Raw genomic sequence first — 23,633 nt, 5'->3', positions numbered from 1 at the left:
TCATATTTCACTTTTTATTAGTAGTTTGGAACATTTTTAAATGGCATTTGATAACTTAATTTCATATGTTTTGATGATTATTAACAAGTTAGAGAGAACTGTTTTCATTCTTATAAATTTGTATCAGGTCTTTATGAATTTTGGAAATAAGACCTTTATCAAAAAAAACTTGTTGCAAAGATTTCTTTCACAGTTAATTCTTTCTCTTTGAATCTTTGCTGCATTGGATTTATTTGTATTAAACCATTTGGTTTCATGTAATCAAAATTTTCTCTTTTAATATTTATAACCCTCTTCTATCCTTTGATCATGAACTCTTCCCCTGTCTATAGATCTGCTGGAAAATTTCTTTTTTGTTCCTATAATTTATTTGTGATTTGAGAATTTGTATCGAAATCACATAACCATTTGTACTTTATCATATATGTGATGCAATTTTTGTGTATTGGTAGGTTTCTACAGGTTTTTTTTCAGAAGTTTTTGTCTAATAATGAGTTCTTCCTTCGTTTATTGGCATCTTTGCTTTGCTTCTCTATGGTGTGTACCTAATTTATTTCACTGATTCACTGATCAACCTCTTTTTATTTTTTTAAACCAGTATCAAACTGAACAGGTGATCACTATCTTGGGAGGTAGCTAGAGATTTAATAGTGGTATACTTTGCTTTGCAAAAATAAAGTCTCATAAAATTTGATTAAAAAGGGATTCCTCTTTTTTCCCCTCCCCACCCTTCCTTTGCTTGTATCCTAAAACTTCCTTTAGTTCAAGCTTCAGTTGCTCTACAGAAAGTTTCCTGCCTGAACAGTTCTGTTCAATATATATTCCATATATTAAATTTACTCAAACTGTTAATACAAGGACACTAACAAACTTGTTAGAGAAATAGAATGCATAGATACAAATTTGATATAAACACATGCAAATGAAACAAAGAGATTATACAAAGATATCAGTAGTATATGAACCACATTCTTTCTAGGAGTTATGTATTGCTTGATCACTGATATGATTCAGAACCAACTCATGATTTACCTCTCTCCCTTATTTTTTTCTCCATCTTTCAGATTCCCCATACATCCAGATGATGGTTTTTATTTTTTTCTGTTTTTTTTTTGTTCCCACCTATACTTTACTGCAATTTTCTTTTAAGATAGTGCCTTCAGGGCATCAGGTTGCCTTTTTGGAGAAAATTTCCAGCTTTCTAAAACAGTTTTGTATCTGTCATCTCACATCCTCATAACTGTGAGTTCTGTAGTTAATTTAACAAGTAAAGAATTAATTAGGGATACACATAGCTCAGTAACTTAAGACCTGGGATATAAAAGAAATTCATTCAGCAAAAATTATATGAAGCACAGACTTTTATGTTGGTTGTTGTCTTTCATTCTCAAACAGGAGCAAAATGGCATGACTTTGTTAGAGTTGTTAGAGTGTGTCTAACTGGTGTTGATCAGACCAACACAATCAAGAACTGTTCTACCACAGATCAGACACAAATAGGCCACGTGAACATTTAGGATTGATACTCTAAATGTGTTCATCTTGAGACAGGTGGGAGACAAAATGACAGAGTGGAAGCAGTAAATCCCTGAAGTTTTACCCAAGACCACTTCAAATGCCTCTAAATAACGACTCTATTCATATTCTAGAGTGGTAGAACTCACAGAAAGACTAAATGAAACAATTTTCTAGCCCAAGACAACTTGGGAGATCTGAGGGGGGAAATGTGTTACAGAAAGGACCCAGTCACCAGAACAAACTAGTTCTAGCCATCCAGGAGCAGCCAGTGGGGTCCCTGGGGTCACCTGAGTGTGTGGAAGCAGGGGTAGTTTTCAGATCTCTCAGCTAAGGGATTGACAAGGACAATTTGGAAGGTCAGCAGGAAAACTCTGCTGCACTAGAGTGAGCACGGAGCCTAGACCAGTGCAGGCCTCAGTACAAATCCAGCACCAGGAACCTGGAGCAGACCTGGGAAACCACCGGACTGCTGCTTTCAGAGCACTCAGACCATGGATGGTAAGGGGCTCCAAGGATACTGCAAAGGTCACTTTGCTATCTCTGAGACAGAACTATGTTGTTTTGCCTATAATCAGATTCAGGTCTGGACCCTAGTCTCAGGAAAATGGAGCTTTACTGCTATAGTGGAGCAGGGAACCTCTTCCCAGTTCCAAGGCAGAAGGGAATGCTTATGGCCATCCACAGACCAGAGAACAGGCCAGGAGAGTAGAAAGAATCTCTCATAATACCTTGAAGGAATTGAGGTCCCTGGGGAGTGACCCTGAAAACAACTGCAAAAACCCTCAAAAACTTGGAAAAGTGTGTCTTCCACCCTGGAAGCTAGAACCCCACTTTACCAAAAAGTTAAAATCAAATCATAGGCTGTGGAAATGAACACAGAAGAAAAAAATCCAACCATAGACAATTCTTTGGTCCTATGGACTATCAAAATACATACTCAGAAGATAGCAAAGTCAAAACTTCTTTATCTAAAAACCTCCAAGAAAAATTTGAATTGGATCTCAAGCTATGGAAGAGCTCAAAAAAGATTTTTGAAAATTAAATAAGAGAGGGAGAGGAAAAATTGGGAATAGGAATAAAAGAGATGTGGGAAAATCATGAAAGCCAAGTCAGCAGCTTGGTAAAGGAATTACCAAAAAATACTGAAGAAAATAATATCTTAAAAACCAGTTTAGGTCAAATGGAAAAAGCAGTTCAAAAAGACGAACAAGGAGAAGAATGCCTTAAAAAGCAGAATTGGTCAAATGAAAAAGATTCAAAAGTTCTCTGAAGAATATAATTCCTTCAAATGTAGAACACAACTAAGGGAAGCTGATAATTTTGGAAAAAATCAAGAAACAATAAAACAAAATCAAAAGAATGAAAAACTAGAATAAAATGTGGAGTATCTCATTGGAAAAACAACTGACCTGGAAAACAGATCTAGAAGAAATAATTTAAAAATTATTGGGATACCTGAAAGCCATTTTCAGGAAAAGAGCAGATTTTTCAAGAACTAATTCAGGAAAATTGATGATATCCTAAAACCAGAGGGCAAAAATAGAAATTGAGGGAATCAATCTATCATCTTCTGAAAGAGACCCAAAATAAAAACTCCCAGGAATATTTTAGTGAAATTCCAGAACTCCTGAGTCAAGGAAAAAGATCTTACAAGCAGCCAGAAAGAAGCAATTCATATAGTGGAGCTACAGTAAGAATAACCTAAGATTTGGCAGCTTCTACATTAGGGGAACATAGAAATTCAAATATGATATTCTAGAAGGCAAAAGAGCTTGGGTTGCAACTAAGATTCAAGTACCCAGCAAAACTGAACATCCTCTCTCAGGGGAAAGTTGGCCATTCAATGAAATAAGGACTTTCAAATTTTCTTGTTGACATGATCAGAGCTAAATAAAAATGGATCTTAAGGTTTAGGACTCAGGTGATACAAAGAAAGAGTGGACAGGAAGAACAAATTATGAGGGACTTAATGTTGTTGAACTGCTTGTATTCCTGCACAGGAAAATGATACTGATAACTCATATGAACCTTCTCATTTGTTATGTCAGTTAGAAAGACATGTATAGACAAGACACAGGAGGGAACTGAATATGAAGGTATAATATATTATAAAAATGGACTTAATGGACAAGAAAGGAATGTACTGGGAGAAAGTATGGGCTAAATTATTTCACATAAAAGAGGCAAGAAAAACTTTTGCAATAGAATGGAAAGGGGGAAGGTGAAGGGGAATGAGTGAGCCTTTACTATCATTGAATGTGGCTCAGAGAGAAAATAACATACACACTTAATTAAATATAGAAATCTGTCTTACCCTAGAGGAAAATAGGAGAGAAAAGGGATAGGAGAAAGGGGATGGAGGGTGGGGGTGTAGGTAATAGAAGAGAGGGAAGATCTTGGAGAAGGTAGTCAGATACAATACACTTTTGAGGAGGGACAGAATGAAAAAAGAGAGATACTAGAGTAATTGGGGGTGGGGAGGTAGAGAATAGAGGAAAATACAGGTAGCAATAGCAACTGTGGAAAAAAAAATATTGAAGCAATTTCACCGATGGACTTTTGATAAAGTCCATCCCAAAGAGAGAGTTGATGGTATTAATGGTATTAATCTCTCACTTCATTTTTCTTGAGGTTTCTCTTTCTTTGTGTGTGTGGCGGGGTATGTTTACTTTTACAACATGACAATTGTATTAATGTGAAAAAATAAAACTAAAGTGCAAAAAAGAAAAAAATAAATTTGCTCATCTTGCATTACTTTTGAACTACTTCAGTTCTGCTTTGCTATAGATGAGGGCATACCATATTAGACAATCCTATACCAGAGTCATGCCAGCCAATCAATTCAAGTGTTGTTAAGAAAAACCTTGAGAGAGTGTCTTTGCATCACTTTTTCTGACCACTATGTGAGTGCTTGCCCTGTGTCAGTTCTTTGTAAAATAGTCTATTTGGCAACCATAGGTTTGGCATTTAAACAATACAGTCACCTCATCAGAGTTGTGCTCTCTGTAGTAGAGCTTAAATGGTTGGCAGTTCAATTCAAGATGATATTCAGATCTTCCTAAGGTAATTCAAATGGAAATGATTCAGTTTCCTGACATGGTACTGATATTCTGTTTAGGTTTCACAGGCATCCAACAATAAAGTCAACATAATGACTATGTAGACCTTCACTTTGGTTGTCAGTCCAATACCTTTTTTTTGCACTTTCCTTCAGAATCCCAAACATGAGCTAGCTAGCTCTGGCAATGAGTGTGGCAATCTCATTATCAATGTGTACATCTCTGAGAGGTATACTGCCAAGGCAAAGGAACTTATCCACAGTATTCAAAACTTCTCCATTTGCTCTAATCAATGACTCTGTATATGGATGATATGGTGCTGACTGATGGAGTACCCCAATGTTTTTTTTTTGGTGTTGATTGTTAAACCAAAGTCAGCAGAAGCAGCAGAAAAATTGATTCACATTTTGTTGCAACTGCATGTCAGAGGCTGCATTGAGTGTACAATCATCTGAAAACAAAAAGTCATGCACCAACATTCACTCCACTTCAGTCCTGGCTTGTAGCCTTTTCAGTTTGAAGAATTTACCATCAGTGCAGTAGCTGACCTTGATGTTGTTGTGAAATTATCATACAATTCTAATGAACTTCTCTGAGCATCAAGTTTTAACATAATTTTCCATAATCTCTCACAGCTGACAGCATCAAAGACCTTGGTCAGATGTAGAAATGATGTACAAACTCTATGTAAGACACTGTGATAAGAGTTGGGAAATACAAAATGCACCATTGCCAACCCATAAAGAATTTAGTCTTTTGAAGCAATAGAATCAATACCTAGCCAGGTCAAATGCAAGGTGCTTTTAGGAGGGAAAAAGTATTGGTTAGGGAGACCCAAAAGTTTTAATTTGATTTTACAGTGTTCCTAGGTTGAGGATCCTTCTCCCCACAGTCAGGCACCTACTCACCTTCTGAAATTTAGCCTTGATATTCTCTCTCAAGATGCAGACTCTATCTGAGCCTCAAATCTATTTGAAAGCTGTTAAACTTTGTTAAGATATGGCTTCCAAAGCTCACAGATAAAAAATGGCTCCTGACTTTAAAATGAATCAGGAGTCATGGAGCCCCTTTACTTTAAAAAATTTATACTTTATTTCTCTAAGATAATAAGTTGCTTTTTTTTCACAACTAAAAAGTTTATTTTCAAAGTTTTTGAAATAAGTTACTTGTTCAAATAGAAATACAATGGAATTATGATCAATTGCCTCTTGAAGAACAACAGAATTAAACCATGCCTTTAGTTTCCTATGTGTTTTGTATCTGCCTTGTGCTACCAACTTTCCTGTGGTCTTGTTTGTCAGGTCCACACTTGGAAAGGCAAGAGTTTTGCCTTGCTTCAGAACATGAGCTGCAATCAGTACTTCTTCTCCTTTCTTAGCTGGGGACAAATAGGTTATGTTCATGTCCACACTGACTCCAGCGCTTCCCCTTTCTGTGTTCATCAAAGCAAGTATAGATACAACTATACTTGTTAAACCACCATGTAGAGTGCCTATCTTATTGGTATGTTGTTCTTCAACTTTCATTTCACACACCACCTTTCCAGGACTTGTGGAAAGAATAGAAAGCTTGTCTAAGACTCGGTCATAGCCACGCAACTGCACGAAAAACTTCATCACCTCCCTCAAGTTCTGCAGAGCCTGGGGACTCATGGCCAGCCGCCGCCAGGCTTCTTGGCCCCAGCGATCCAAAATGAAACACTCCCGAGGAGCACCTCGCACCCCGACCTCCAGACTCGATGAAATAAGTTTCAAAGAAGATGCATCTTATGTGTAGTGGTAGATTCCATATCCAGGAGTGTCCATCATCAGTGAATTCACAGATCTAATCCTATCCCTATTTACTTTCTATCGATGTAAGATATTCTTTCTGTAGAAAGTAAACTCTTAGAAAATGACTAGTGTAAATTTTGTCCTTGTGTCCCCAATACCTTGCACAGAATAGGCATTTCATAGATTTTTGTTGCTGAATTAAAATTCCCATTCTGGGAGAGACCTGACTTGGCTTAACTAAGATCAGAAAGGCTTAGGAGACCTGAAACATACATCACAGCATATTCCTTCCTACTCCTTTATCCCCATTCCAACTTCAGTCCTCCAGGGTCCCTATTCTTCTCTTACTTATCCTTCTATGATTTCCTTTGTAAAGCCCTGCTTTCCAAAATGTACTACCACACATATAACCCAGTCCTTCCTTTCTTTATATATTTAGTGGGGATATATGGGGTATTTAAGGACTAGCACTTCTGATGTGAGGGCTTTTCAAGTCTTTTTTCAAGATTGATTTCCCTCTTTTGTGTCTACCTTTCACCTAGCTCTCATCTGTGGCTCTAAGAAGCATTTCCAGAGGCCATACCCCAGTACAACTATCTCAAGCAGATGGGTTAAAACCAGATTGAGGCCAACTGATAGACCTCAAACCCATCAGGGAGTAGAGAGAATGTCTACCCCAAGTAAGTGAAGACTTCCTCCAGTGCAATAGACAAATGAGAACAATTTGATCCAAAGACCATGAGGGTGGCTGAAACAGGTGCTGTGGATCAGACATGGAAGATGCTAAGATCATTCACTGCATCCTGGACCATCACCAGTCATTCTGATTTTTGTCTTGCTTCTGGAACTTCAATAACTCTAGAAAAGAGAGTGAGACTGATGATTTTCTGCAACTTTACCTCAATTAAATCCAGTTCTTGTGCAAATGAGGACATCACCCCCTGATGTCACTGGTTCTCTTGAAAGATAAAGAAATACTTAGTATCTGAAAGTTAATGTAGAAAATGGGATAAAATGTCAACTTCCAGGAAGATCTGGGTTGAATCTTGGCTCTTACACATATAACTCTGTCCCCGTTAGGGAAATATTTAACATCTCTTTGCTTTAAAGTAGTGTTCCCTTAACCAAATGTTCCCAATACCAGTAAAATAACAGTTCCAATTCTGACGTCTCAAAAGTCCCAGTTTTAGGGTCTACTAACTTAAAAACTATTTGAGGGACACCTAGATGCTGCAATGGATAAAGCACCAGTCCTGGAGTGAGGAGGACCTGAGTTCAAATTTGACCTCAGACACTTAATAATTACCTTGCTATGTGACCTTGGGCAAGTTACTTAAACCCATTGCCTTGCAAAAAATAAAATTTAAAAAAACTCCATTTGATATTTATATATATATATATATATATATTGCACCAAATTATCCTCCTTCTTCCACTCTGACACCTTCATACTCTCTTGGGCAGGAATGATTTCATTTTGTCTTTGTACCTTAGTACCTAATACAGTGAGCAGAATGTGTTCAATATTTATTAAATTGATTAACAGGCATAGACTTATATGTTGTTTAGTGATGATCACTCTGCCTTGTCCTTCTTACCTTAGACTGTCTGATCTGACCTTTTGCCTGTCCTCTTAGTACTTTCCTTTGCCGACTCCCTTCCTAATGGTCACTGACATTTCTGCTTTCCTACTATCCAAAGCTAAGACAGTTTGGATAGGAATTTCCCATTCTTATTCTCCTCAGTTTTGAAACAGCAATGTTAGGGAACAAGGAGGGAAGGGAATCAACCTACTCTAGGGAATTACATAGGGAGATACAATATGCTGACAGGTAAATACTGAATAGATATTCAAATAAATGCACAGTGATTGGGAGAGATCAAATCAACAAACATCAGTCAAGTTCCTTCCATGTGCCTAAGTACTGGTAACAATAACTGAGAGTAGAGAAGTGGGATGTTCCAAGACATGAAGAAAAAAGGATATTCTAGGTTTGGGAGACAAACTTTTGAAAAGATAGAGAAAACTAGAAAGGAAGTTCCTTAGGGAACCAGGGAAAAGTAGCATATTCTTAGCTAGATATTAGTAAGACTGGCATGAATCAGTATGACAGTGTAGAAGCAGATGGTGACACATTGATAGAGTTCTGGGCCTGGAGTCAAGAAGATCAGAGTTGAAATATGACCTCAGAAATCATTAGATATCATTAGTGATTTTAGATAATTGCTTAACTTCTATCTGCCTCAGTTTCCTCTACTGTAAATAGGGTAATAATAGCACCTGCCTTGCAGGTGTTATGAGAATTAAATGAGATAATATTTGTAAAAACATTTGACACATAGAAGATATGTAATTATTCATTCTCTTCCTTTCCCTCCTTTTCTTAGTCCTATGATCTAATTAGGCCATCCGGTTTAGCTGTGACCATGCCAGACCCAGAGACATCTAAGCAATGGGAAGCCATTGGACTGCTAGAAGGAAAGAGGAAAAGGAAGGATCTTAGGAAGTCTGGTCCCGGGGAAAGCCTGGACATAAAAATAAGTAAGCCATATTATACCAATTATGGAAGAAAACAAAAGACAAGAGATTGGAGGAGTGAGGGGATAAAAGATCCTAGACTAATTCTTGTGTGTTCACATTGTGTCATTGTTGGTTTTGATTGTTATCCTTTTTCTTTGAACTTCTCTAATTGTAAATTTTCATCTAATTGAATACTATCTTGGAGTTTCAGTCTCACATTGCCTTCACTTTGGTTCTTTTGATGATTGTCCTTCATATATCCTGATCTAATCTTTTCTTGGACTTTAGGAAGCCAAGACTCTGTTCAGGTCTGTGTCACATCCTGCAACTCTCTACTCTCTTTGTTTTGCTGGTAATAACCCTCTTTCCTACTTGCGAGATGATGAGTGTCTCCCTGCCTTTAATATTGAATGTATATGACATCATGATGCCTTCCCCCAGATGTTTGTCATCTTTACTTTAGACTATCTCCTGCTGAATGACTCTACAAACTGACTTTTTTATTTTATAATATAAATTTTTCAAAGTTAAATCCATGTAACCCACTTTGCATAAAAGTGATGAGGATAATGATAATAATAATCTTTTACTTGTTAGTGTTTTAAGGTCCATGGGAATATAAATGTGAAACGTAGTTGTTTTACAGATGTCACTTCTGAAATGTCATGATAGAGGGTACTATGACTGCTCTCCCTTAACCCTGTGAGTTCTGTGAACTGTGGAGATTCAGGTAAAGGAAAGGTTTAAGTCTCTAATGACACCATATGGTTCCCCTTTGGGGGAGGGCCTCAAACTTAGGGAAGTGTTATAAATAATGATGATGATGATGATGATGATGTTTGTCCATTCTTGAAGGTGATACCATGACAAGAACATTCTGATTACAAAAATATAGAATGTCCTTTTTTTCTTAGGAGGGGAAAAAGACAGAGGAAACTTGGCATGGACAAAATTAGAACTGGATTTGAATCTTGACTTGGACAGTTAAGAGGTATATGATAATAGTGAAGATTTCTGCCTCAATTTCTTTATCTGTAAAAGGAGGGTAATAATTCCTGTAGTGCTTACCCCATGATCAAATGAGATAATATAGGCAAAATATACTTTAAACCTTAAAGGTCAGTCTAGATAAAATCTCTTATTACTAAGTATTTTCTGAGTCAATAGGGAAGATGAACTAAAAATCCCTTTAAAAACATATAAAGATCTCATTAGCTTCTCCCTAGAGTTGCAAGCAGGAAAGAGCTCAGGATGTGACATAGACCTGAATAGAATCTTGGCTTCCTAATACACAAGAAAAGATTAGATCAGAATATATGAAGGACAATCATCAGAAGAAGATAATGTGGGACTGAAACTCCAAGATATTATTTAATTAGATGAAAATTTACAATTAGAGAAGTTCAAAGAAAAAGGATAACAATCAAAACCAACAATGACACAATGTGGACACCCAAGAATTAGTCTAGGATCGTTTTTTTCCCTCACTCCCCCAATTTCTAGTCTTTCATTTTCTGCTATATTTGGTATACTATGGCTTACTTTTTTTATATGTCTATGCTTTCCCCAGGATCAGACTTGATAAGACACTTCCTTTTCCAGTCCCTAGAGTTTTGTCTTCATTGGCCAGCTGGATGATGCAGTTGTTAGAGCACTGGTCTTGTAATCAGGACAGGAGTTTGAATACAGTCTCAGACAATCCTGAGCAAATCCCTTAATCCTAATTGCCTTGCATCCAGGGCCATCTCCAGTCATCTGTATATGTATCTGGCTACTGGAGCCAGATGACTCTGGGAGGGAAAGTGAGTCTGGTGTCTTTGTACAGCACCCGCTCACTCAAATTCAATGCATGTGCTTGTCATGGCATCACTTGATGTCATGGTCATCTTTTAGAACAAAGGACAAACATCATCATCATCATCATCATCATCATCATCATCATTATTGTGAGAAAATTGAGATAGTCTCAGGGAGAATCTTCAACCTTACCTAGGAACTGGTCTAGCATTCAAATCAAGTGGTTTCCAATTGCTCAGTTCCAAGACTATTTTAAAACCATGGTATACCACTCCTACTGTACTCTGTATCCTAACAACTCAATGTAAGAGCAAGTCTATTTACACAACGGAGATTCAGATTTGATATACTTCCTAATGTAGTTTCTTCTGCAATTTTTTTCCTTAAAGGTATAATTAACTACCTGTGAAGATGGTGATGTCTGATAATTATGGCATGATTATTTCAATGTTTGCTTATTAAGCATATGAGCTGGGCAGCAGTGATGCAAGATAACCTCAAACAAAGAGTCTGCCCTCAAGGAGCTTATCTAGTGAAGAGAACAAAATATATACAATAAGAAATATGATTCAGAACAGAATACCTGTGTAACCTTGGGGCACATTACTTAACCAACTTGTACCTCAACTTCCTTCTATGCAAAAACCAGAGTGAGTTGGATTGGATGAACTCTAAGTTTCCTTACCATTTAGATTTTTGATCATATTACTAATTAGTTATTGCAAAAGAATAGATCAATACAAAATGCCATAGAAACTTAAGTAAGGACAAATGATTTTCATCTGAGTGAGGGATGGTAACATAAGAAAAGGTTTTATGGGAAAAGAAATATTTCCTATTAATCCCTGTCAAGAACTTAACCTTATAGCCAGGCTGGACTATTGACCAGCATCATCTCTAGGCATATCAGAATCCTTGTCTGTCTACAAAGCTAAGTGCAGCTGTCAGCTCCTCCGTTAACCATTCATCAATCCCCTTTCAGTGGCATCATTCTTCATTTCTTTAATTTTTCTTTTTTACCAAGCTTATTTATTCATTCACTTATTTTTGTTTGCTTTCTATTTATTTATTTCTAACAGTTATATCATTTTCCTCAGCCCCTCTCCAACCCAGCCCTATTCTTCTAGAATGGTATTTTTTGGGAGGAGGGGAATATTGCTTACCTTGTCTATCACATTATAAATCCTTGAAAGCAGTGATTGGGTGTTCCTCATGTTTGTATCTCCCTCTGCACCTAGCACAGAGTTGTCTAGCAGTCATTCATTTAAGTTTTGTAAATTCAGTAAATTATTCCTTGTCAATTTCAGCTTTGGTGTAGAAATCAAGTCTTATGTTGAAAGCCATTATTCTAGTCTCTGAGGAAAAAACAACCAATAAAACTGTGCCCATCATTATAAACAAAAGAAGACTAAGCCAGGTCTCTTTAGGCCCTCAGAAAATAAGTTAACAACTCTAAAGGAATAATATCTCCAGATGTGCAGATAATAACCAAATTGCAATTTTTGAAAACATCAGAGATAAAAGAGAACCAACATGAATCAGCCCAAAGTAGATGACACATGTGGGGCAGAAATAAAGTCAGATACATGGGAAATCTTGCAATTTAATGCCATACAGCTGGTTCTAATAGGATAAAGTCCCATTATATTTAAGACATACTGTTTACTTCTGGCTTAGACTGGGATCTTTTTGGGAAGAAAACCTTTAGTTGTTTATAATATTCAATGGAAAGATTTCTCTGGAGCTAAACTATTGTTATTTCGGTTAATCTTTGCCTTCTTCACTCTCTCCTCCCATTTTTTGATTCTGTGGTCTTATAATATTGTTTGTGCTGCTTTTACTCTTTAGCCTATTTTGTTGTCCCCTCCCCCCCATTTAGCTCTATGTGGAAGGAGAAGATCAAATAGTGCTAATATCAATACCTGAGGGTCAATGGCAAAATGATTATGGGCAACAGAGAAGACATAAATTATTTTTGTGTGCTTATTTATTTATTTATAATTGATGAATGATGTTTGAACTAGGACAGAAAAAGTAACCAATGAGGAGTTATCATTAAAGATTATTATGTAAGGAGATAGAAGAGAGCGCCTATGACATTAACAATGATATCTCTAGGTACTGAAATACAGTATGTAATCATTGAACCACTGCTAATAATATTTGAAAGATTGCTGCTGTTAACATTATGGGTGTGTGTCCTTCCTTCTTGAAGAAGACCATTGACATCTCAAGGGTGATATCTTGACTTGAACATGAATTGAATTGAAGTGAGGCAGAGCTATTGAAAGCCTTTAGCTTCACACTCTCCTTCAGTCATCTAAGTTCACTATCAAGACAAAGGTCAAGTCTTGGAGGAGTACTACAGGACTGGAGAAGGAAAAATATCTCTATTAAAAACAAACAGAAAAAAAGAAAAGGGAAAAGAATCTGTTAGTTATTGGCCAGTGAGCTTGACTTGAATTCCTGGCAGACTTTTGAAGTAATAGCTAGTGAATAAACTGAGAAAAGGAAATAGTGATTTTGGAGAACCAGTATGGCTTCATCAATTATAGATAATGATAAGCTTGTTAAACTGGTAGGTCAGAGGAGTGTGCCTAGATTTTAGCAAGTCACTTGATACTGGTCTCATGTTATTCTTATTGAAATGATGGAGATGCCTGATGCCTTTAAAATTAGAGACACTGAAGGAGTGCAATAGATAGAAGAGTCAGGACATGGAGGCTGGAAGATCCTTGTTCGAATGATGTCAGATGCTAAGCTGGTCATTTAGTCTCTGCTTGGTCCAAGTTATTTATTTGTAAAGTGTCTATAATATCATCTACCATCCAGGGTTGTTGTGAGGATAAAAATGAGACAATACTTGTATTTTACAAACTTTACAATGTTATATAAATACTGATTGCTATTGTTATTTGAAACTGGTGGAATGATCATATTAAAAGAATAGGAATTATTGGTCATTATTGTTATTTTGTCAACATTATTGTTAATTTTGAAATAGTTTTATATGACAGGATTTACAAATGAAGAGGGGGAGGCAGGGATGACAGGGATAGATGAATTATAGGTCTGGGTATAGGATCTACATATAGATATGTAAAGGGAATTAGAGACTATGATGGCTGTCTTCATGTATCTGAAAGCTCATGTGGAAGTATCAGAATCATTGTTCTGTTTCACTCCAAGATGAGAACAAAGTTATATCCTAGAAATCCAAAAGAGGGGAAAAACAATTCCTGTTGAAAGCTAAAATGGACCATCTCAAGGGTTTACAGTTTTTCCTCATTGGAAGAATTAAAAAGACTGGATATGGATAGTGGAATGTTTTGGGGAAGTGGGATGGTGTTTAGGGAAATATGGCTTGAATTGGACAGCCAGTGAGGTCCTTTCCAACTTTGACATTCTTTGATTCTATGCCTTAATAATTTTTCCAAAACACAGAATTACAGTATTTGGAACAATAAGGAGATTTAGCAATCACTTAGTCTAACCTTCACATTTTATAGTGTGATTCCCTCATATAGTTTCCCATCCAAGCTAGTCATTAAAAATCTCTTTGCACAGAAATATGGAAAATCTGAGGCAAAGAGAGGTAAAATCACTTGTCCAAGGTACTATGTAGGAGTTCTGATTGGCAAAGTCAATCTCTTCCAATTCCACTATTCTTCCTACTTTACCATTCTGTTTCTCTAACATATCATGTGTCAATATGGCCTACACCCTATCTCCATCCCCAAGCCATCAAAGTCTTTGCCTTTTTTCTTCATTTTGTGAAAATTATGGTTCTTAATGTAATTTTGTTTGACATCCAGGTCAGTGAGCTATTCTATATGTGATGTACTCCATTGGTTGCCTTTAAATAATGACAATAAATTCAAAGAGGAACATGAACTATTAATGTTGAGGGATTACAAGGGGATAGTAGGTTAAATTTTTATTAGAAGTGCAGATTAGAAGTTGTATTATTACCATGAGAAAATTCATATAGATAGATAGATAGATAGATAGATAGATAGATAGATAGATTGATATAGATATAGATATATAGTTATAGATATATAGAAGTATTTAGTTCACACTCAATGAAGCATTCAAATTTATAATTTTAATTTGTTTCTTTTGCTCAGAACTCATTGTTGTTGTTCTGTTTAAAATGCTTATAAACTAGCTATACCAGATATTCTACATTTATATACAAATGGATTTTTGATGACTCATTTTGATGGGAAACCATATGAAGGGAATCAGTTGACCCACAAAATAAAAACTTAATTATACAAATTCTTATATTCATGTTGAAGTCTCTATTCTAGTCAATTTTTCATTGTATTGATTTAGATGGTTATACTGGAAAAGTTTTGGTTTTTTCCCTATAAAACTTCTCAGGGTTAAGTAGGGTCCACTTTCTCCAGATTTAAAATCTATGCATGCTCCTAGGTACAGAATAGACATCTGCATTTATTAATAATTGTTTGCTTGTTTTGAGTGCCTTTTAAATAATTTGAATTATAATATGCAGAATCATTTTTCCTGCTTCCAGTACTGCCCTCCTCTTCAGTCTTTTGTCATCTCAGAGTATAGTAGTCTTGTTTAAAGTGGAAGATAAATAAAAATGTGCAAATGTGGGTGAATATGTTAACCCTGGAAATTGGAAAGTTTTGTAAATAGCACCTGTAAAGCTGATGTCTTGGGTTGTAAATCATTGTTCAACACTTCTCCCTGATTTTTAGATTCAAAACAGAGCTTAAATACCAATATAATTCTAGAAAATGAAGGCCCACCACTCCACAATGCAAAAGTTTATGAATTTAATTTCTTTTTTTAATATATTTTGGAGGTGGATATTTAACTACTGTTTGCTTTGAACAATAGGGCAAACAGAGCATGAAATTAAACGTCAGGCATTAAATCTGTAGATTTCAAACTTTTTATGGTCACTTTTCAGAGTAGCATCAACTTAAAAACTAGTTTCACTCTCTAGAAAGACTTAGGGAATGAAACGCATTTGATGAATAGACATAATATTATTGAAAGTGTAACTGGAAAAACTGGCATGCATTGCTTGCTGTGTGAAAGATGTTTGCCGCTTCATAATCAATAAGCCTAAATAACCTGCACTGAGGGGTCCTGCTGTTGGAGAAAAGGTATTGGAGAGTAATGTAATGGAGGAACTGCGAATCGGTGGAAAATTAGTTTGGAATCCTTTTCTGTGCTTTTCTTTAAAATCATGGAGGGGGGGAGCAGAAATTTCAGTGTACTAGTTGCCCAGATCTGTATATCCTTTGTGTAGGTAGGGCATTTTCAGTGTTAAAATTACACATTTTCAAGCCAAAGAAGTCAAGAAATGTGAAAGTTAAGTCTGATCCTTCAGCCTTTCCTTGTACCTGTTTGGAATATCAAAAGGCTTTGGGATCAGAATTGGGCCCAGAATAGAAATGGAAAATAATGTGCATGTGAAGATAGAGGGTGAGGATTTTTAATTTAACTCCCTGGCTATATTCAAGGGAAAATGGAAATGGAATAAAAAATGAATGGAGAAACTTATTAAAGGGGAATAAACAGCCAGTAGAGAGGATAAAAACATGAAGGAATATTTTAGATGGCATTTTTTTTGAAGGGGGAAGGGGACACATAATTTGGTAAGTACAGAAATTGCATTCCGTTTATCTTCTGTATGTATTCATTCCTTCATTATGGATTTAGGGGAGTTGTTTATGTCACGGGAAGATTTTTCTTGTTTTAGGTTTTGTTAAATGCTCATATGGGATTCTAGATTAACTTTCAAGGAAGTTGAAAACAAGGAAGGCTGCTCTGTTGAAATATGACTTTCTATTTATGGAGATCTGTGCTTCCTAGACAAAAATCAGTCAGCTTCATAGGCCAAAGTTTAAAACGTGGGGAAGGAAAGAATTTGAATACCAAATGTTCTTCTCTTGACTAAGGATTATGTGTGTGTGTGTTTGTGTGTGTGTGTGTGTGTGTGTGTGTGTGTGTGTGTGTGTTTTGGTGGTGGTTACAAGGACAAAGGAAGGGCTGGGTTAAGACTTCCATCTTGTTGGTTTTGGCAATTAGTTATTGATAGAAAGCTAGTGGAAAGCTGAAATTTCATTTTAATTAATATTGATTGCATATACTGTTTGTGATTGGCAGTTGCTAAGTCCAGAAAATGGTCAGAAAAATATTGGCATCATTCTGAATATTTAGGAAAGGGGAAAAAAACAGTAGAGTTCATCAGGCTGAAATGAGTTTGTCTCTCTCTGTGGTTATGTGTTAATTAGACCTTTTGATTTAATGCTAAAACCCTAAACCCTTAAAAAATAAGTTTATTCTATTTTTCCCCTTTCTCATCTGTCTCTTATATTTGAATCTATCTAATATGAATTAGTTATTCACAAGTATGAATATATTGACCAATGGACAGAATAGAATGTGAACCAGTAAATGATATTGGTGGCAGATAAAGGAATTTGATGATGATGATGATGATGGTAACTTTCAATCAATAAACATTTATTAAGAAAACCTACTTTTTCCCAGTCATTGTGCTAAAGGGGCATATCAAAAGAGTCAAAAGACAGTTCCTGCTCTCAGAGTACTTATGGTCTAATAAGAGAGACAGTATGCAAGCATGGACAAAATAGACAAAGTCAGATATATATATATATATACATGCATGTATACATATATGTACATATATGTTACAAAAGGGAATAAATCTAAGGTTGAAAAACCCTGAAATGATGAGGCATTAGGCTTCCTGATGAAGGTGGGATTTTAGTTGGGATTTAAAAGAAGTCAGTAGTTGGAATGGAGGGAAAAGATCATTCCAAGAACAATGGATAGCCAGAAAAATATGCCCACAACTCAGAAATGGAGTGCCTTGTTTGTGGAATAGCCAAGAGGTCAGTGCCAATGGATCAAAGAGTTTGTGTGTTGTTGAGTAAGGTATAAGAATGGAAATGTTAGAGGGGTCTCGGTTATGAAGAGCTTTGAGTGTCAAATAGAGCATTTTTTAATTTGCTCCTGAAGACAATGGGAAGTCACTGGAGTTTATTGCTTTGGGGAGAGGGTGACATGATTAGACATATTTCAGGAACAACTTTAATGGATGAATAGAGAGTGGACTGGAGTGGGAAGAGACTTATGGGAAGCAGATTCACTGTGGGATAAGAAAAATAGTGTAAACAAGATGACTTCTAGGTTACAAACTTAAGGCAATGGAGAATTAATTGTCTTGCCCTCTACAGCAGTAGATAATGTAGGAGAAGGGGGGGGAGGTTAGGAGGATGAAAGATAATGAGTTCTGACTTGGAAATATTGAATTTAAGATGTCTGCTGTACATTCATTCCCTGATATCTGAAAAGTATTTGGAGAAGTGAGGTTGGAGGTAAGCAGAGAGATTAGTACAAGGAAGATAGATTTGAGAATCATCATCATCATGGAAGCTGATGAGCTCACCACGGAAAGTAGTATAGAAGGAGAAGCAAAGTAGATCTGGGATAGAACCTGAGGGGTCCCTACAGATGACATGATCAAGAGGAAGATCCAACAAAGGAGACAGAGGAAAGATGAGACATGTATTAGGAAAACCAGGAGATAATGGTGCCCTAAGAACCTAGAAGAGAGCATCAAGGAGGAGGGAGTTCATTCACAGAGAGGTCAAGAAGAATGGGGATTGGAAAGAGGTCATTAGATTTGGCAATTAAGATATCAATAGTAAATTTGGAGGGAGCAATTTCTGTGGAAGACAAGGTCTCAAGTCAGATTGTAAGGGGTTAAGAAGAGAGTGAGAGGAGAAAAGTGAAGGACCATATTGTAAACAATCTTTTTTGGAGGAATTTGTCTACAAAGAACAGGAGAGATATTAGAATGATAGCAGAGATGGAAGCATCAAATGAGGGATTTTTCAGGATAGGGGAGATATAGGCATGTTTGTAGGCAATAGGAAATGAACCAGTAGTCAGGAAGAGAATGAAAAAGAAGTGAAGAGAGTGGGAATGACAGAGGCAATCTATTGGAGGAGACAGGTTACAATAAGGTCATTTAAGAGAGTTTAGCATTGATAAAAAAAATAAGACCACATCATGTAAACCAGGAAAGAAGGAGAAAGTGGCAGAAGGCATCTGAGTGTTAGGAAATGGGGAAGAGAGGAGGAAAGAGAAGTCATGGTTAATATCTTCAATTTTTTTCTGTATTTGAGACAAGGTTCTCAGCTAAAAGATGGAGCAGTTACTATTCCCATTAAGAAACAACAACAACAACAACCCAGGACTGTTCATTTAAGCAACTTGCCCATAATCAATTGAGGTGAGGTATGAACATTGGTTTTCCTGTGTCCCCCTTCAGCATTCTACCCATTCTGCCTCTCTGTAAGAAAGTGAAGGCTGCTCATTAGCATCATCAGTCATCAGCTTTTGATCTCTAAGTCATCTTGGTGGGTTCTAAACTCCTAGAGCCTTGGTTTATCATCAAGCAAACACTGCTGTTTCTATTAAGAAAAAAGGAGAACTTCAAGAGGGTCTGGAGAGGAGTATATGATAATGAAAAGTCTCCTCTTCCTTTCTTTCCTGACAACTCCTACCTTCAACTCTACTCCCCAACTAATATGCATTATTTATAAAGTATTTTGAGGTTGTGTCTGCATGGGATAGCAAAAAGATTTAAAAGCAATTTTTGTTATTGTCTTATGTTTTTTATTACTATTTATGGGTGTCTTCCCCCCATTTCTCCAATTGTACCTGGCCCCCCTTTCAAGAGGAAAGAGCTATATTGTATTATCTATCTGTTCACCAGTTTTACCCCCATTTTTTTTAGTTGCTTAGTTTGATTTATTTTTAGTAAAGATCTTTCATTTAGATTCTCCAAGTCATTGTGTATATTGTTCAGGTTCTGCTTATTTCAGTGAATTACTGAATTCAATGAAATGTTCTTTTTGCCTTTACATAGACCAAAGTAGTAGTTTTCAGATCGCATTATAAATTAAAGTCATGCAGTTCTTAGAGGAATAACTTCATCTGTTGTGTCACTTCACTGATCAGCCTACTTTTCCCTTTTCCATAGTCCCTCAAAAAGCATTCATTGAATAACAAATCTATATCATCATCCATAGTCTAAAGACTGAAAGGAAATGCAAAAGGAGTGTTAATACATGAACTTTGTGAAATGGACAGTTTCAGAAGAAACTGGGGATAACCATTTTGAATCAATGCGGAGTAAAATGAACAAACCTAGGGAAAATTTATACAATGAAAATATTATAGAATACAAATTAACTTTGAGAGATTTTAGAATTTTGATCATTGCAATGATAAATTAGAAGCTAAAATAAATGAAGATGAAACAAGCTTTCCTCATGATTGAGAAGTAATGGCTTAAAATGAAGAAAAAAAGATTTTTGAGGTATGGTTAATAGGGAGATCAGTTTTGCTGGACTATGTAGATTTATATTAAGAAGTGTTTTTTTTTAATTATAGAATGATGAGGAAAAAAATTAAGCTTGATTTTAAAATACTTGTTATTTGTAAAAGAAATTTGTCCTGAAGTGTCTTCAGCCTAACTCAATAGACAGAATATACATGAAATAACTGGAGAGTAACTATGTGCTGAACCTGGTGATATTTAAGTGAAAAAGACTCAACAAGGAAGAGAAAAATGAATTGAGGTGGAGTGAGTTTAACTTCTTGGAGAAGGTAGAGTTTAAACTGGGCCATAAAGAATGAGTAGAATTTAGGATAGTGTGGACAAAAATGGACATTATAGCAAGAGGTTACCATGAATCATAAAATCTCAGTGTTAGAAGAGGACTCAGGGGTCAACTATTCCCACCTGCATTTAAATAAGAATCCCTTTGACATTCTCTCACACAAGGGATTATTCAGACTCCCCTTGAAAAACTCCCATGAGAAGAGTAGTGTCTCCCAAGATAACCCATTTCACTCAGGACTAGCTTTATTATTAAGAAGTAGCTTTTTTCCTTTTGTTGAGCCCAATTCTACCTGTCTGCAACTTTAATCCATAGTTCCTAGTTCTGCCTTCTTGATTTTAGGAAAATAAATCTAATCCCTTTTCCATATGAGAGCCTTGTACTTGTCATCGCCTCCATTTTTCTCTTCTATAACTAACTTCCTTCATTCTTCACTTGTATGGCATGATCTCAAGGCCCTTCACCATCCTAGTTACCCTTCACTGGAATCTTTATGGATCATTAAAGGCTGTTCTAATGGCTTTCAACCCAATACTCTAGGTGACCAGAAGCACTATTACCACTTGTTTTCTAGCTTATGCTTCTCTCAATGGCAGTCTAATATTGCATTAACTGTTTTTGGATATTAAATCATAGTGTTGATTAATAGAGAGTTTGCAACCTACTAAAACTTTCAGATATTCCTCACATATAATATCGTTTGCAATAATATCCTCTTATCTTATACTTGAACAGTTTTTAAATGCAAGAGTAGGACTTGGGGGCAGCTGGGTGGCAAAGTGGATAGAGCATTGGCCCTGGAGTCAAGAGGACCTGAGCTCAAATCGGGTCTCAGACACTTAATAATTACTTAGGTGTGACCTTGGACAAATCACTTAACCCCATTGTCCTGTAAAAACAAAACAAACAAACAAAATAGGACTTTTTTTCACAGTTCATTTTTTAAGTCCAAATGCATGACTGTATAGAGGAAGCAAATTAGTAAGAACAGATATAGTATTTAAGAGATAGTTTGAAAAAATTGATTAAATAGATTGGAAGGTGAATTAGAGAACTGAGTTCTCAGAATGGACCTATTATTTCAGTGATACTGGACATTCTAGCTGAGAAAACTCCCTTCATCAATGCAAGTTGGCAAACTTTTCTATCTACAATTGAAGCCTCAAGGAATTATCTGAGGAAACGAGAGATATGTCAGAGATAGGACCTGAACCCTGATTAATTCCAAAACTAAGTTTCTATTTAATATTCCATTACTTTCCAAAATGTTGCCTCTTGCTGCATGCTGCCACGTTTGCAAACTAAGTGGTTTCAACTCTGTGACTGTTTTCAGAGAAAGTATTAAAATGGTTTGCTCTTTCTCTATGGTCTCTAAAGTTAAGCATATTATTGGATTCTGCTTTGGACATGTTAGCTGTCTTTTAAATACTGCTGCTTCCCATCTACATGAAGAAACTATTTACTAAGCAAGTGACCCCAAGAAATGACTGTGAAATACAGGAGGTAATTGAGGACAATAAAGATGTCATTACCTTGTTTTTCTAATATAGATGTAGAAATGTTGCAGGGATAAGTGCAAAGGTTATTGGTTGATGATAAGGCTCTATTATTATATTCCGACACAACATACCTCACATCTCTAAGCCCATTTTTCCTCACTTGGAATGGAATTAGTAGGATTCCTGTCGGATTTATAAAATTGTGACAAGAGTGAATAGGATTGTCTAGGAAGCAATTTGAGTCTCTCCCAAGGAAGATATTTGAGGCTTTTTTAGGAACATTGTTGCATTTGTTAATTGCCTATATCTCTTTGAGATATGTGCTGAAATGTGTGTGTGAGTCAGAGTACTCTGTAAGTGTGTTTGTGTGTATGTTTTTGTTTATGATTTGCAAACATTTTTATCTCCATGTTGTGTGGGATCCCCTGGGCTGTGATGGGATTTTTCTACTGTATTTGTTTGGTAAAGACGTAAAATATAATGTGATCGCCCCCTCCCCACTCATCTATATTCTCTGACAGATTGTACAATGCAACCTGATAGACAGGACCAGCAAGCCTTGATCACCAATGCCATCCACAGTGTGAGAGATATCTTGTTTCCATTTGACTGCTTGTGCATATCGGCATTTCTCCTCCACCAGGGTTTATTGTTAGAAACCATGACTTGTCACCCAATGCTGTTAGGAGGTGCCAGCACCTACCAGAGCAGTGTGCAGATACACTTATTGCAATGCATGAACATTTGAGCTTCCCCATTGCGTCAATGCCCTTTATAAATAGTCCTCCCTGGTGCCTGCTGGTCTTAGGCTCTATTGTTTGCATGGATATTAGGAAGCCTTGTGTATGACTCTGTCTGCATTAGAATTAGGAAACTTGCTCTTTTACTTCTTAGGGGTTCTGGGTAGTCACCTTGTAATGTTTCTAGAGGGAGGAAATCAGAAGGGACATACAGCTATACCTGAGCTCAACTTAATGATGTAATAGGAGGATAAACTCAGAGATTCAACTAGAACCAGTGACAATAGCATGTTATTATGTATAAACACATTTGCTTTTGTGGTTACAGTAAAGTCTGAGGAAGTAGCAGTGATTATATTGCCCATTATATTGCTTTGTTTCATTCTCTCCATATCAACTCTTCTTCAGTGCCTAACATATACTTGTTGATTGATTCTCCATCTTTTCTTTTCTACCACCCTGCTTTGCATTCCTGTCATTTTAGTTTACTTTCCTTTCTATGTTGATACTTACACTCAATTATTTTTTTTTCTTTTACACATTACTCAGTCGTCTTTAGACCATATTTTCAATCAATTTGGTACAGTCCAAAGAGTGGTCTTTCATGAAATAGTTGCCACAACCAGCAACTCACCATTTAGGGTAATAAGTCTTATGGCAGACTTCTTTGAATGAGCAAATCTTCTAGAGGATGTGGAATAAACAAGAGACCAAGTTAAGATAGAGATTAAATGATCATGATGAGGGTTTCTCAGGTTTTCCTGACCAGGGACTCACCAATCATGGGAATAGCAGAGTCTTCTCTGAGTGAGAAAAATTCTTGGGGAGAAGGTAAAGTTATCCAGAAACCAGGTTGAACTAGAAATAAAGTGATCATAGTTAGAAACCCTCATGAAATGGTCATCCTGGCCAGTGACTCATCACTCAGGACAGTATGCTGAGTGTAGGTAGGCAAAGCTGCTGGTGAGGGAGAGGAACAGTCATTATAAGACAATTTTTCATTTTTTTAAGTGCTTAAAT

At 36.4% G+C, this 23,633-nt stretch overlaps 1 protein-coding gene and 1 pseudogene across 3 annotated transcripts in view; one reads left to right on the top strand and one right to left on the bottom strand.

The window, feature by feature from the left end:
• SAMD12 (sterile alpha motif domain containing 12) overlaps positions 1-23,633 on the top strand; it is a 506,789-nt gene that overhangs the window by 162,454 nt on the left and 320,702 nt on the right. The gene's annotated exons all lie outside the window — the stretch shown is intronic.
• On the bottom strand, positions 5,688-6,236 carry LOC141498322 (acyl-coenzyme A thioesterase 13 pseudogene; annotated as a pseudogene).

This window comes from Macrotis lagotis, chromosome X (assembly GCF_037893015.1).
Source record: "Macrotis lagotis isolate mMagLag1 chromosome X, bilby.v1.9.chrom.fasta, whole genome shotgun sequence".
In the NCBI taxonomy this organism is placed as follows: Eukaryota; Metazoa; Chordata; class Mammalia; order Peramelemorphia; family Peramelidae; genus Macrotis; species Macrotis lagotis.
The sequence above is the reverse complement of the archived record's forward strand: the minus strand, read 5'-3'. Positions and strand labels throughout refer to the sequence as shown.